General features: G+C 29.3%; 1 protein-coding gene across 1 annotated transcript in view; it reads left to right on the forward strand.

Annotated features, from left to right (window-relative positions):
* LOC103312579 (uncharacterized) overlaps positions 1 to 14,346 on the forward strand; it is a 127,641-nt gene that overhangs the window by 101,328 nt on the left and 11,967 nt on the right. The window lies entirely within an intron of this gene.

Below are 14,346 nucleotides of genomic sequence, written 5' to 3' on the forward strand. Positions count from 1 at the left end.
TTCATTTTCATAAAAAGTATTGTGGTGGAAATTAGGTACTTTTGACATAATTTTTATATGAGTTGTCATGGTAACAGGTTAGTCAATTCCACCACAATGGTTTCTATGAAGTGAACTGAAAGTAGGTATATTTTTATTTTATTCAAAATTTATTCATAAGTATAATTAAATTAACCAGAAAATTATGGTTAGCTTGTTTAACTAACTAATTAACTAAACGAAACTATTCAGTCGGGTACGTATATTTTACGTAGTTTATTTATTTAGGAATTTATTTATTTTAGGAATTTTAGTATGGTCAAGAGTTTTGCTAGTTTACAACCTATCCAGGTAGTTTATAAACTAGCCAAGTTTAGGTACAATTTAGCTGTTTTATTACTAAATTAGGAAAGAAGGAGAGAAAGTTATTTTTTGTCAAAACTGCTCAAACAAGCGAAATAAAGCACTCAAGGAAATATATATTTTTTTGTGTTTCTTCTTTTACCTATCAACAATGACTACAACCTGGGACAGAAACATTATCATATTTATTTCAATTCGAACTAACTCAAAATTATCGTAAGTTCGTGCTTTTGAGGGGGAAGTAAAGGTTTATTCCGTGATCAGAATACAAATTTGGCTGCCTATAAGTATTATCTTGACTTGAGTCGCTGTTTGTTAATTTGTTCTTGACTTGATTACTTTTTGAATGTTTGATTCTGGTCTTGATGACAAAAATCTTGATATTTCTTGATTTTGATAAAATCTGAAAATTACTACAAATTCCTGGTACTCCAGGAGGTTTTTTTTTCGCATTCACTCGTTTACCAACTTATCTGTGGTTAATATTAGGTAGGTACTTCCTTAGATAATGTGTAAAAATTTTGTAATAATTTATAAAAACGTTTACATAATATAATTTAAATCTAAATGTTTTGTTAACAAAAATAGAACTGAAGATGAAAATATTTGAAGAAAAAAAATTATGAGTAGACACTATGAGACCTTCCTCATGACACCATGGTAATTTTCTGTGTTAGTGTTGAAAAAATATTTTGGTAGAATCTTTCTATAAAAGAAAATGCTTATTTATCTTCATAATAGGGTGATAGTTTGTCTGTTATTTTATATTTTACGCTTTTAAAATACATAGGTCACCTTAATTGGTTATCGGTTCCGGTAAAAAAGTCAATTCTAAATGAAAATAACGCTAATTTTGGCAAATACCTAAGTGCTTGTTCTATTTATTTTTTTGCATATTGGTGGACTTAGTTATTTGGTTAAATACAAGAAGATTGATTTTGAACTTTCTTTATTCATTTTTACTTTACGGATTCTAAACAGTAGTATTTGTTACGAACGCCATAAGAAAATAAAGCTTGGGTGATAAATCCAAATAAAAGTACAAATGTTGAAAGTAGACTAATTTCTTATCAAATTAATAAATACATAACGTTAATTTGCTAAAAATTTACAGTGTACTTAGATAATTCTTTGAATTCATAAAAAATAACATTAAAACTACCATGAGCGTCTTAAATTTAATAAAAAATTGTCAGATTTGACCATTTTCTGTTGTATTTTTATCAACTATTTCATTTTTTTTTTCAGTTTTTGTTTTATATTTTTTAACAGAATTATTTCTACGTTTTATAAACACATACTAAATTAAGTAATAAAACTTAAACTAATATTTAAAGAACATTTAATTAATACGTAAATAACATGTTGTTGAATTCAAAACTAAACCGTTTTAAATAAACTTGAAATTTGTGATTTAATTAAGTTTACTTTTGCATAAATCCTATTTTCAAACCTAAGCTATAGAAAGTAGAAAAAATAGAAAATACAAAAATAGTTTTCGGCAAATTTAAACAAGATTTTTTATTCTTTGACACCTAAGAACTAGTAAGTTTGAAACGAATTGCTTTCTAATAGCTCGAATTTTTAATGTATACAATGTACTTTTGTAATAATAATTTCTCTAAAAATAAATAAATAATTGTGCAAAATATTCAAACAAAAATCACACTATTATTTAACAAGTTAACAAGTGCGGAAACATTTTAGTTATGTAATCTCTTTTCCATGGTAGCAACATCTGAATGAAATCGTACGTCACGCTTGTTAGAGATCTCAGTTTTTTGGAAAAAGTTTCAATAAATATTTAAAAAACCAAAGTCAAGTGCGCAATTTTTCATATACCTACCCAACTATTTTATTTAAAAATACATTTAGCTATCTTAAATTAATACGAGTAGTAAACCTTTTCTAATTAGATTCTATGCCAAGTTAAAAAATATTTAGATTTACTTAAATTTTCGTTAGACCGCCTACCTGCCTAAGCCTACCTGGGGATGATTTGATAAGAGTGATAACACTCTCATTAGAGTTAAACTTCAGGTATAAAGTCCGCGTGCCCTTTTATTGAAATGACGTTGGTTGCACGCCATGACCTCGCATAAAGTCAGTATCAACCATCTTTAAAACCTTACCCTTCCCATACTTCATCTCTATTCAAATAAAGCACTTTTCAAATCAGCAAATAAAAACAAGGGCTTGTGGGCTGGGATAATTAAAAATTCTCCCAGCACTAGGCCATGCTGAATTTTCATTGGGAGTTTTTTCCATTAGACATGCTATCTCCTTCGCGACCTTTTGCATCCTCTTTTGCCCGACCACATACTTAAGCAAATTGCAACTACTTGCATCCAACCAGCGATAACACAAAATTAATGCATCGCAATTATTTAAGTAAGTGTGTTTTAACCGGATTTGGAAGATTTGCTGACTTGTTTCGCCTTTAAATAAGTAAATAAAGTGGTGCGGATTTAAGATGCATCCGACCGAACTCGATCTAATCACACAAAATGTCATATTAATTTAAATTTAGTATTCAAGGCATCTTGAGAAATTTGCTGAGTCGAATTTGCTTTGAAAATAATTTGTATTTATGTCGGAGACTTCCCGGGCTTAATCCCCGCTTTGTAAACTTGGAGGAGATAGCGAGATTATATTTATTAAGAAACGATGTAAAGGTCTTATTACTCTTTAAAAACTTATATTTTCAATTACACACGAGCGTTTCATTAAAAATGGCACAACTTGGCCATTGAGAAAAAAATAATAGGCGTGCTATTGAATTTCACGTTTTCTAATTTCGCACAAAACCTACGTCAATCCCACCGGTGACAGGTCAGGAATTCTTGTACTTTCCCTCATTGTTATTGCCAAATTAAATAAGCTAGTCATGTGGACGTATTCGATTTCAATCGATCATCGATGCAGGAAGTTGCTTTATTTACAAGACCCCGAATTAATCCATTCAGAACACTTTAACCCGACTCTGCCCAGAATTTAACTATCCACTCCTGACAGCTTTGTCAACAATTAAATCCAACAAATAGCCCAGTTAGCTAACAAAATAAAAATACGATTTATAACTCATTTTTTATTAAATAATTGATCGTTTATTTTTTTACATTATTATGCGGTTTACGAAAGATTGGTCTTTTGGTCCCAATATTTGTTGCTTTAAACTTTGTCAAGTCAAGTCCAACTGGTGTAGAACTTCTGCTTTTATGTCGGTAATTCAGGACACTTTACCCTGAACTGACGCTTGGGGAAGGAAACTAGAATGAGGAAGGGTGCAGAGTTCTGCTTTATTACAGTTTTGTGTAATTCATTTTAACTCTACGAGTTAATTTCAACTGATCAATAAGCTGATTAAAAGAAAAAAAATAGTTACTAATTTCTTTTTTTTTTCTAACAAGTAAAAAAATTTTTTAAAATTTTTCTAATCCTGACAAGGATCTTTGTGAATTCGTTATTAATTATTTTTAAGTTAATTCGGGTCTTGGGATTTTGCCAATAAAATTTATTTTATTAAAAAGCTTTAGCAAATACAAAGAAGTTTAAATTTTTATAAGAAAAATTTGGTGCTTATGATCTATGAGTTTATAACTACAGAGAGTGGGATTAAAGTACTAACGGATTAAATTCATATTTTGGTTACTGATAATTTTTAAAAAAAGCAAAAAAAAACTATGTTTCTTTGTAAAATTATGCAAAAAAGCCTTTTATGTGTAAGTAATTATTACAAACTTTACTTGTTTTTCTTTTTTTTTGATTATTTTTTTAGTTTATATTTTTAATAGTTTTATACTTATACTTATCAAAAAAATAAAGCAATATACTATGAAAAACAAAAAAAAATGTCGATCGCTATTTAAAAAAATTAAAAATAACGTCAATACCCAAAAATCAATAAAATCAGAAATTTTATAATGTCAAAATATACTATTTATATGATCTATTAAAAATATGAATTTTATGCGTTACTTTAAACTCACCTTGTATATTAACTATTACTTTTCGGTAATAACAATGAAATGCAGTTTTAACTTCAATTGTTTATATAATTTATGATAAAATTGCTTCTGATAACTAAGTTTTTGGTGTTCTTTCTTATTCGAACTGAGACCAATATTTTTTTTTAATTATACGTAAGAAAACATCAAATAAGTTATTTTGTTAAATCTTTGGTCAACTCATTAAAAACGCTGGACCAATCAACTTTGGAATAATATTGTTCAAAAATATTGGTAAAAAAATATATAACTGTTTAACTAATTATTGCAATATTATTGTGTTCTTACACTTATCAACTATACGAAATATCGACTCAACTTTTATTGTTAAAACGAGGAAGAACCGAAATAGGCACGAAAAGTGAAAAATATTCATATATTAAGGCAAAATAAGTATATTTTTAGTGTATCATTAAAAATAATAATTACTAAAAATCCAGCGTTTTCTAGTAAATACGTGATTTCACATGAAATAAAACCTATTAAATAGTTTATTTATAGTTTTTAGCAGCCTTAATTTATTTACATAATTAGCCTCAAAATCGAATCAAAAATTCTTAAATTTTTAATTTTTCGAAACTTCTAAATCGGTTTTTGAATTTAGATCTCACACGAAAAACATTATTATTTTTATTTTTACAAGGTCTTTAGTATATTTTTCAGCCAAAAACCCAATTATTTTAAAAAAGTTCGCCAAAGTTGGGTGAAAAAACGTCGAATAATTAGCTCAGCTCATTTTATGCGATTTTAGCAGAGACTAATTTATTGAGCAAAATCATGTCGAGACACTAGAAAAATCGATAAGACAAATTTAAATTGATGTTATTCTGCATATATAAAAATAAACGAAAAAATTCAAAATTTAATTAAGAATCATTTTATTTTAACTCTTTTGAATGTATTATTTTTGTTTTTTACGAGTTCATTACTACATTTTTCAGTCAAAAACTCAATTATTTCGACAATTTTTATAAAGATTAATCAAAAAATTGTAGTTATTTCAGTTTGTTTTGTTTTTTGTAGTGTTTACATTGTTGTAGAGAAACGGTTTTCGGTGGAAATAGCGTTGTGATAATTTTCCTCGTTTTAAGTTCGGGTACCTAGTCGTATCAGGAACGTGCCGTTCGCTTATTGCACTGTTCCAGCGAAGCAAACAGTTAATTTGGGCACTTGGTGACATCTGCCCCCTGCCGAGCGTCGCACAGCATGAAAGTAGTTAGCGTTGCGACGGTAGCTCAAATTTTCGATAAAACATGAGGACGCGTGTGCCGTGTATTAGTGATTGTCCCGATTATTAACTTTGTTATATTGTTAGTTACTCGTTCACGAATTATTCTCGTTTGCCGAGGCACGTATTCTCACCGCATCGGAGGGATGATGCTGCTTTCATAAATGACATGTCACGGTCATATTTAGCAAATATTTCAATCGACTAAATACAACCAAATGGAAGGCTTTCTTCCTCATTATCAAAGCCACGTTTAAGGCCAGATTGACAAATTAGTCTAATAAATCGGGACGATAGTGATCGGCACTAACGCAATTTGCGGGTTTTCACTGCGAATTGTGGACAAGGAAAATGGGAAATTACGGACACGTCCCAAGGAACGGTTTTCTATTGCTGGGATTTTGAAGAAAACTAACTACAAAAATTGCTTGTAACAGTTCTTGACTGACTATTAATACATTGTAATTAAAAAAATAACATAAAACAAAAAAATATCAAAAAGTTTCTTCATTTATTATTTGAAAATACAGCTTGTGTCAAAGATTTCAGCTCGATTTTATTTTTTTAAATGCTAGATTTTGACAACATAGTGACAATTCTGTCATTAGTTTTTGAGTTGGGATGTCATTCCTATGACAACACTGACATTCTTCTATATTCGGTTCACTTTCATAAAAACCTTTGTGGTGGAAATTGAGTACTCTTGGCATTAACTTTTATATGAGTTGTCATGGTAACGGGTTAGTCAATTCCACCACAATGGTATTTATGCAAGTGAACCGAAAGTACACTGTTTTAGATAGTACACATCTTAATCTTTCTGGTAAAAAAATAAATAAATAAATGAAACTAAAAATAAAAAAAATAATTTAATAAAATAAAAGAATATTACTTATTATATAAGCGGCAATTGTTTTTTTATATTTTTTTGTAAAAGTAGCATGAAAACGCCTAAAAACAAAAAATCAAGAACTAATAAAAAACTATGTAATACTGTAACTATGTAACTTTATTTTTCAGAATTTTTCTACAAGATGTAATAAAAATATACTTTTAGCAGCTAATGAGAGCAATATATTTTCTAAGTTATTAATTTTAACAAACTAGTCTTTTTTAGAATGATTTTAATTGCTATTGTTACAAGTGAATTAATTATTGAAATTTCTAAAATTACATAGATGAGTCCGTGTGTGTAATTAAAACTGCAATTAATTTTTATTCTGTGTACGTATTTTATTTCACAAAAAGTTGATTTTAAAACTTGACACATTTCCATACGATATCCATAACAGTGTTTTAGGTGAGGTGTTTTGTCCTTAGCATAAAATTATGCTTGGTAAAGAGCTTTTGTTATAAAGCCTGAATAATGCGTTTTGAAATCCACAAATTCAGCAATAAAAGCGCAAAATAAAGCCCAATGTTTCCATTCATAAAGAAAGAGTTTAATGATTTTAATTCCGTATATCCATTTTCAAAAAGTCTCCCATTAATGAATTGGTAAATGAATAAGTGCGGAACTGAAATAATGAGTATCGTTTCTTTAAAATTATTAAACTTTCTTACCAAGAGGGTCGATTTGTAAAAGCCGCGATGTAATGATATATAATATATTCTCTTTGATCTGGTATTAAATTTTTCCACCCTTGCAAACTCCTGATGATCTTCATTATTTTTAAGGATATCATGTGATAGCGCACTCCCTTGCCGTTCTTAAATATAAATTATTTAATCACATTAAAATAAAACGTGACAAATAAGATGAAAATATCACGAGCTTGTGACGAACGTGTCGTTAAGGTATAACGAGGGTGAAATTTGGCAAAAAAATTAGGATGAAACGATCTGTTCTGGCGCGGTTTCTAACTGTTACCTCGTAAGTTAACAAGCCTACCGCGATTTCAACACGATTTCAGTTCATTTCCGAAACAAATGATTGTAATTTAATATCCAAGCCGGAGTTGATCGAGGAAATAAGTTGAATTACTGATGAACCGTATCGGCGTTATTACGATACTCCGCTCAGGGGCGCTCTAATTAATTTTAAGCGCGAAATTCCTCAAGATTTTTAACCGAAAAGACATAACATAGTTGGATTTAAAAAAATAAGATGGAATTTTTTTTTATTGTTTATTGTTGAAATTTTCTTAGATGCACAACCAATATTCCTAATTCTAGCGACCCAATTGTTAGAAAATTACAAAGTTTTTACAGTTTTGCTAAAATTTTCTTATAAACTTTTTTAGATTAAAAATGTAAAAAAATGTAGCCACGTTATTAAAAAAATAATTTAACAGCAAATATTTCAAAAGTGCTTCTATGACTGAATGTCACAGGTAAAAGAAAAGTTTTACGTTCCAACCGTTCCATTTTTACGACTTCTTGTGAAATACCAAAGTAGAATGTATAGCAAGAACAATATTTAAAAAATCTCTTCTCATGCTTTACCAATTTTTTTGTAAAATTACGCTTGTGGATAAAACAGTACACTTAGGTATTTGCTATCATATATTCGGCGTAAAAGCGAGTTTAAAATTTTGAAACTGATGTAGTTAAACTTTTAGAGTATTTTCAAGAAATTCGCTAAAAAGTTTTATTTTTAAACACCTTCTAAAGAACAAAAATGAATTTTATAATTGTGTACTATTTGTAGAAATTATAGATTTATCGAATCTATAGAATACAAAAAAATTGTTGACTAGAATTTTAAACTGCTTTAGAATTATTATCGAAATTAAAGTTATAGTTTTTTTATTAATTTAGTCTTTAACTGCAGTCTTAATTTCATTATTTTATTTAAGAATTTAAGAATGTCCATGATATTTTTGGCTGTTTTTTAACAAATCAACAACAGGCACCTAACTTCAGAAAAATCTAACGGTGAAAATTTTTTTTTTGTGAACAAAAAAGACTATTACTTATTAAAGTGTAATTTTGGGTAAAAATTTTTAATTACAGTATTTAATTGAGAATACATTATGCATTATTACTAGGCTTTGTTAAATAAACTATTATTGAAAACTCTTTTCGAAATAAATCGTTATCAACTAGTGGCAAATAGAAAAAAAATTGCATTCTGGTTATTTTAACAAATTGGAATTTGTAGTAATTTTAAGAAGCTTATCAGACTTTTATCTTTTTTCTAATGTTTGTAAAATTGAACTTTTGATAGATTTTCTTTAATGTTGTTTAAACAATTTGCTTTCAGAAAAAATAATTGTTGCAAAATTAATTAAATAATTTAAATTAAAATAAAAAAAATTAGGAAGAATTTTTACAGTACTTCAGTCAGAAAAAAATGCACTCGGGTTGATTTTAACAAATTGAAATATGTAGTAATTTTAAGAAGTCTATCAAACATTTATCTTTTTTCTAATGTTTGGAAAATTGAACTTTTGATAGATTTTCTTTAACGTTGTTTAAACTATTTGCTTTCAGAAAAAATAATTGTTGCAAAATTAATTAAATAATTTAAATTAAAATAAAAAAAATTAGGAAGAATTTTTACAGTACTTCAGTCAGAAAAAAAATGCACTCGGGTTATTTTAACAAATTGAAATATTTAGTAATTTTAAGAAGCCTATCAAACATTTATCTTTTTTCCAATGTTTGGAAAATTGAACTTTTGGTAGATTTTTTTTACGTTGTTTAAACTATTTGCTTTCAAAAAAAATAATTGTTACAAAATTAATTAAATAATTTAAATTAAAATAAAAAAATTAGGAAGAATTTTTACAGTACTTCAGTCAGAAAAAAAATGCACTCGAGTTATTTTAACAAATTGAAATATGTAGTAATTTTAAGAAGTCTATCAAACATTTATCTTTTTTCTAATGTTTGGAAAATTGAACTTTTGGTAGGTTTTTTTAACGTTGTTTAAACTATTTGCTTTCAGAAAAAAATAATTGTTGGACAATTAATTAAATATTTTAAATTAAAATAAAAAAAAATCAGGAAGAATTTTTACAGTACTTCAGTCATGGTAGGTGGTTAAAAATTGCATTGTTAATACAAAATTTGGAATTTTCTGTGTTTGCAAGATCGTTACTGTAATTACTGAGCAAAAGCCCGACCCAATTTTTAACTATTAGCTTTTTTCTGCGACTGTACTCCACCATAATAGAAACGAGTCCGCCTCTATTTCCATTGCTGTCAGCGATGCATAACGTCTACTCCCTTATTTTCGCTTCGACAAAAAACACCAATTTACAAATGAGTGACTGCACATTAAACATCTCTCTGCGGCAGCCTGAATAAAAATTAAAAGCACCGTTTCGACCAATCCAGCCGTTTCTTTCTGATGTGCGTCAGCCAATGGCCGACTTGGTAAATCCAAGGTGCACACACATGCACGGGGTGTTCAACAACAATCCACGAGGAAAATCGCACCGGAAGGGCAATTTTTTGCATGAGGGCTCCGAAAATGGCGAGAGTTATCCTTGAACGGAAAGGAAATACGAAAGGATTATACGTATTTGAAAAATAATACTAAAAGCGAAACAAAACACGTGTAAAATAAATCACGTCTGAATGTGAAATAGTGAAATACAATCTGATCAATCTGTTCTATCGCTGTCACAACAGTCAACGCCGTCAATTACTTTAATGAGAGTAGATGGTGACGGAGGTGGGGATTCTATGACGTGATGTCTTTATAGAGGGGTTGTGTGGTGTCAGGACTCATTTCCGATAACATCTGAAGACGATTAAATCACCATTGATTTGATTTTTTAAATAGGCGGACGGGAATAAAGATTCAAAGAGGAAAAAATTCATTCGGACCGTTTACTACTAACATAGGGAACGAATTCTTTGATGCATGGCTCAAACAACGAACCAAACAGAAAAAAAATTTTAAAAATTGTGGATATAATATGTTGTCTAGGCCATGATCTTGGGGATGTTAAACAAGAAGAAAAGGTAGATATTATCCGAAGGAATAATTAGAAACATTAAAACAATAGTAGTTTGCTAAATTTAGAGTTGCTTAAATTAGTTGTTAATGGTGGTACTTCAACTTTCACCAAAAAAAATCATAAAAAAAAACTAAAAGTCGTAGAGCAATGCGGTTTATTCCATTGAATTTAGCAGCGCATTTTCTGTATTATACCAACTTTTTACGAGTTTTCAAATTTTAAATTTTTTTGCTCAAATTTCCTGAGTAATACACTTACCTTCAAAGAGATGAAAAAAATATATTTTTTTAAACTCACTCCAGCAAATTTTTATGGACTTCTATATGTCTTAACAACCCAATAAAGATGTTAAAAGTCCACAAAAAGTCCATATGTTCAATTTTTTAATGTTTGATTTTTTTAATTTTCGTCGCATTTTTGTCGATTTTGGGTACCCGAAACATTTGTCGAGCAATAGCTCCGGAACTATCAGAGATAACCCCATGAAGTGTATTATCGTTGGAAAGCTCTTTACATTATCTATTTTTTTCAAAAAAGATTATTGTTCTCCGACTTATAGTTTTCGAGCAAATTGCTGATAAATGCAAAAATTGGTGAAATTTTAAAAAATTCATAACTAAAAAAGTATTCGGAATTTCGTAATTTTCTCCATGCCAATCGATTCCCCGGATCATTTTACATAGATATGGAGCAAAATAGTTCCACTTTTTAGAATAGTTTAGCCGTAAATGAGAAAATAAAAAAAATTAAAAAAAAGTTAACACCCCCCCCCCCCTTAAAATCGGTCAATTTTAAAAGTGTCTTAAAATCAAATGAAACCTATTTTTTCTTATAGATTTTGATGTGCTTTTTCCGATGAAAAAAAGCGTTTTCTCCTAGCTCTTTTAGTTTGGCCGTAATCGGCGATTGAAAATTAAAATTTTTTTGCGAGATATCGCCTTGAGTCCTATGCCATTTTGTAGAGTTTTTTATTCCGGTTGTTCTCGATTTTTCCGTTTCTCGATAACTCTAATATTTTCGCCGTAATTGGCGGTTGAAAATTGAAAAAAAGCGAAAATGGAAACCTTTTTTTGCGTTTTTCTCGGAAACTGTAAGACTTAAAGCAACGAACAAAAAACCATCTGATAGCGCTTAATTTTCTCTATTTTTTCAATTAAACCCGGAGCCGCTCCGGGCAACGGTTCCGGCTACAGAGGCGATCAAAGTTTTTTACTACAAAAATTCATTAAAAAAAAACTAAAAGTCGTAGAGCATTGCGGTTTGTTCGATTGAATTCTACGGCTCATTTTACATAATATATTAATTTTTCACAAGAATTAAAAATTTAAAATTTTTTGCCTAAATTTAGGGTAGCCATTTGTCATAGTGGAAAATGTTATTCAATAAAAAAATTCATAACTCAAAAACTAAAAGTCGTAGAGCAATGCGGTTTGTTCTATTGAATTTAGCGGTCCATTTTTTGTATTTTACCAACTTTTAGCAAGATCTGACATTTTAAAATTTTTTGCTAAAAATTAAGATATTCATTTTCTATAGTGGAAAATTTTATTCAACAAAAATTTTTAACTCAAAAACTAAAAGTCGTAGAGCAATGCGGTTTGTTCCATTGAATTATACGGCTCATTCTACATATTATATCAATTTTTGCTTAAAATTAGGGTACGCTAAATTAGTTAGATGATTATTCACGAAACTCGATAATGTTCGATATTGTGTCAGATAACTTGCAATCGTCGTTAAAGTAATTAAATGAATTAAATTTATAAATTGTGAATGATTAACTTTTAAGTTGAGCATTAGCATCAAAATTGTTAACAAGTGGTTATTTTTAATGGATTGAATTCACCTGGCGCCAATAAGTATTCGCTTTGGGTATGAGACGAGATAAGATTTCTCGCTGAAAGTTGTTAAGTGATTGGATTGTGATAAAAAAAAATGTTGAAATTGTGTGAAATCCGGATCTGTCTTTCACGTTAGAGGAGATTGGATAAGTGTTCACGTTCTCGTAAGGAAAATGCTTTCGAAGACATTTTCCGGACCTGACAGTTCAGTAAACACTTTTAACGTCGTATTCCTTAAAGCTCATCTCCCCAGGGTTCAGAATCGGTTAGATTGGAAGTCGAAATGATGAGCTATTGTGGAACTCTACAAGTCACTAGCAGGGTATGGCCTTAATCCAATTTATTTTGTCATTGTTGTGTTAGAGCCAAGAGATATGCTTTTAAAGTGTGCGGTTTTAACCAGACGAAATCCATCAAAAGATTTAACTTTCTTCCAATCACTCTGATTGCCGATTACAACACAGACACAAAGAAATAGTTCTACAACTAACGAAGCAATTCCGTCTCACTATTCTTCAATAAATTATTAATCGATTAATAATTGATTAATAGTCAGTTTAAACCTTATTTAAGTGTCAAAAAAAAATGTACAAAACCAGAAATTAAGTATTAAAATCTGGTAATTTAGGAAATGAAAACATGTTTTTTTAACTTACTCTAGCAAAGTTTTATGGACTTTTATATGCTTTTACAACCCATTCGAGTTATTAAAAGTCTAATAAAAGTCCAACTGTTCGATTTTTTAATGTTTGATTTTTCTAATTTTTGTCGCGATTTTGGTCGATTTTCAGTACCCGGAACATTTATCGAGCAATAACTCCGGAACTGTTAGAGGTAACCCTATGAAGTTTATTATCGTTGAAAAGCTTTTTTGATTATCTATTTTTTTCAAAAAAGATTATTGCTCTGCGACTTATAGTTTTCGAGCAAATTGCTGATAAATGCAAAAATTGGTGAAATTTAAAAAAATTCATAAATAAAAAAACTGTTGGAAATTTCGCAATTTTCTTGATGCCAATCGATTCCCCGGATCATTTTGCATGGGTAGGGACAAAAATAGTTTTACTTTTTAAAATAGTTTAGCCGTAAATGAGAAAATAAAAAAAATAAAAAAAAGTAACACCCCCCCCCTTAAAATTGGTCAATTTTAAAAGTGTCTCAAAATCAAATGAAAGCTACTCTATCTTATAGATTTTGGTGTGCTCTTTCCGATGGAAAAAAACTTTTTCTCCTAGCTCTTTTAGTTTGGCCGTAATCGGCGATTGAAAATTGAAATTTTTTTGCGAGATCTCGCCTTGAGTCCTATGCCATTTTGTAGAGTTTTTTATTCCGGTTGTCCTCGATTTTTCCATTTTTTGATAACTCTAATAGTTTCGCCGTAATTGGCGGTTGAAAATTGAAAAAAAGTGAAAATGGAAACCTTTTTTTGCGTTTTTCTCGGAAACTGTAATAGTTAGAGCAACGAACAAAAAACCATCTGATAGCGCTTAATTTTCTCTATTTTTTCGATTAAACCCGGAGCCGCTCCGGGCAACGGTTCCGGCTACAGAGGCGATCAAAGTTTTTCACTAAAAAAATTCATAACTCGAAAACTAAAAGTCGTAGAGCATTGCGGTTGGTTCCATTGAATTCTACGGCTCATTTTACATATTATATCAATTTTTCACAAGAATTAAAAATTTAAAATTTTTTGCCTAAAATTAGGTAGCCATTTGTCATGGTGGAAAATTTTATTAAAAAAAAAAAACTAAAAGCCGTAGAGCAAAACGGTTTATTCCAGTGAATTTAGCGGTTCATTTTCTGTACCTGTTATACCAGCTTTTCACGAAAATTAAATTTTTTTTTTTGATTAAAATTTTAATGGTCAAGGCACTTACCTTCATAAACTTCTGAACACGACTGTATTATGTTAGGAAAAATAAAAAGGGTAATAATATTTCCATTTTTGACAAAACAAATTTATTTCGAGTTAAAATAAGCTTTTAAAAATCTACTGATTAATTTTTTGTTGTTTA

This window comes from Tribolium castaneum, chromosome 9, assembly GCF_031307605.1.
Source record: "Tribolium castaneum strain GA2 chromosome 9, icTriCast1.1, whole genome shotgun sequence".
NCBI lineage: Eukaryota > Metazoa > Arthropoda > Insecta > Coleoptera > Tenebrionidae > Tribolium > Tribolium castaneum.